Source organism: Meleagris gallopavo, chromosome 2, assembly GCF_000146605.3.
Source record: "Meleagris gallopavo isolate NT-WF06-2002-E0010 breed Aviagen turkey brand Nicholas breeding stock chromosome 2, Turkey_5.1, whole genome shotgun sequence".
In the NCBI taxonomy this organism is placed as follows: Eukaryota; Metazoa; Chordata; class Aves; order Galliformes; family Phasianidae; genus Meleagris; species Meleagris gallopavo.
This window is the reverse complement of record NC_015012.2, coordinates 67,817,568-67,819,683: the sequence shown is the minus strand read 5'-3', so window position 1 is coordinate 67,819,683 and position 2,116 is coordinate 67,817,568. Positions and strand designations below refer to the sequence as shown.

The 2,116-nt window shown below is 51.5% G+C and overlaps 1 protein-coding gene across 1 annotated transcript in view; it reads right to left on the bottom strand.

Annotated features, from left to right (window-relative positions):
• The window catches only part of POPDC3 (popeye domain containing 3), a 14,252-nt gene extending 12,136 nt beyond the window's left edge, over window positions 1-2,116 (bottom strand). Inside the window, exon 1 of the mRNA XM_003204319.3 lies at window positions 2,097-2,116. The gene's annotated coding sequence lies outside the window, so the exon portion shown is untranslated. The remainder of the gene's footprint in view (window positions 1-2,096) is intronic.

Genomic DNA, 2,116 nt, shown 5'->3' with positions numbered 1-2,116 from the left:
TTTTAAGGTCTTCTGCTCCTAGGAAATACAAATATAGAAGGACAGTTTGAATTTTTTTTTAATTGCTAACTATGGATCATGCAGTTGCATCAGATTTATATGCTAAGCAGGACAAGGCAAGTGGTAATTTAGTTGCATCGTGTTTTACGGTAAGTCACAGAATCACAGACTCAGTAAGGCTGGAAAAGATCACCAAGATCACCTAGTCCAACCACCAGCCCACCTCCACCATGCCCAGTAACCATGTCCCTCAGTGCCAATCTCCACCTTTCCTGAACACCTCCAGGGACAGTGACTCACCCACCTCCCTGCGCAGTCTGTGCCACTTCTTCACCACTCTCCAGGAAAATATTTTTCCTAATATCCAACCTGCACCTCTCTCGGAGCAACTTACAGCAAAGTGAAGCGCAAATTTAAGCTTTTCCACAGTTCAACTTTTAAGTTAATAGCAGAAAAAAACAGCCACAGTGCATGTTTCACAGATGCTGTAGAACTGTGTCAATGAACTATGGACTCGGTGTGAGCAGCTGCGTGCAGCTGTGTCTTTGGACTGAATGCCTCCCCTGTATCTGGCCACACCACAGGACAACAGGACACAAACCTCACCTCCCAACAGACATAAGCACTGGGTTTGGTGCCACACCTGGACATGGAACTAGATGGGGAGGGGCAGTGCCATCGGCTATGAATCCAGATATGCAGCATGCTGAGTCACAGAGCGTTGCACGTAAAGCAGAAGGAGCACTAGACAGCAAGGCTGCTCCAGTGGGGCTGCTGATGTCATTCATTTAGCCTTAATGGAGGGCTCTCTGTTGGGACAGCATCACATGGCCCTACGTGCCCAGCAGCACAGCACAGTGGCAGGCACTTAGCTCAGGTCTCCCACCTGCCAAAGGCAGTGCTCTTAGTGTCATAAAATCATAGAATGGCCTGAGTTGAAAAGGACCACAATGATCATCTAGTTTCAACCCCCTGCTATGTGCAGGTTGCCAACCACTAGACCAGGCTGCCCAGAGCCACTTCCAGCCTGGCCTTGAGTGCCTCTGGGAATTGAGCATCACAGAGTAACAGAGCAGCAGAAAGGGCACAGACCCCTTACGGGCACCGGGACACTGACACAGCTCAATTCTGCAGAGCAGCGTAACGCACTAAAGGTTAAAAGAAAACCTCGTCTCTGAAGAGGTTGCATGCTGTATGCAATGATGAAACGCAGTTCAGCCAACAAGCCTATTCTTGAATCCATCATGAACTTTGTTCTCAACTTTCATCATAAACCATTTTCTTGCCACAAAATTCAACTGCTCCACATTTCCTTCTGTTTTAACACCTATCCTCCCTATTTCTTGCCATTTTGCAGGCAAGGCATTTTCTTAAAAGCACTCAGCTCCTTCACTGACCAGCACCGTGCTGAACTTTGTGTGAAGCCTGAACAGCGTCAGCCCCACGGATGCTGGAACCGTTCCTAATTTCACTGCGGACAGCGAGGCCGTGTTTACCTGCAGTCACACACTGTCAGTGCCATTATTTAGAGAGGGGCAGGGAGCCCGACTGCTGGGGGGCAGATTTCATCACCGCATCGCCGTACCCCCACGCCGTGCTCTGTGATTCAGTGCTGCAAGCAATTCGCTACGCAAAGTGCTTGCCTGGCAAGTGACTGAACGCCACACTTTGGAAATATGTTTGGAAAAATATAAGAGCTTCGGGAAATGAAGTGTTTTCTATAACTTGTAGCTGTTTCTTCGCAAAGAAACAACCATATGGACAGAAACAGACCTTAATTTCAGGGCTCATTTGTTCTTCCATTTGCTGGCGGTGGGAAAGAGGCAGATGCCTACGATCAGCGAGATACGGGCGAGCCGGAGGGCTGCGCGGGGGCAGCGCAGGGGCAGCTCAGGGCGCAGCCGGCGAGGGCACGAAGCACGGAAGCGGTCGCAGCCCTAAGCGCGCACAGGGAGAGTACTTCGGAGAGAAGCGCACTTCAACACCGCACCGCGAACCCTACTGCCGCGGCCGAGCAGCTCGCGCTCCTCTCCGCGACACCTCGCCCGATTCCCTTCCACCGCCCCCCGGCACGACACCACGCCGCGGCCGCTTACCTGTCCCCGTGCCCCCTGCC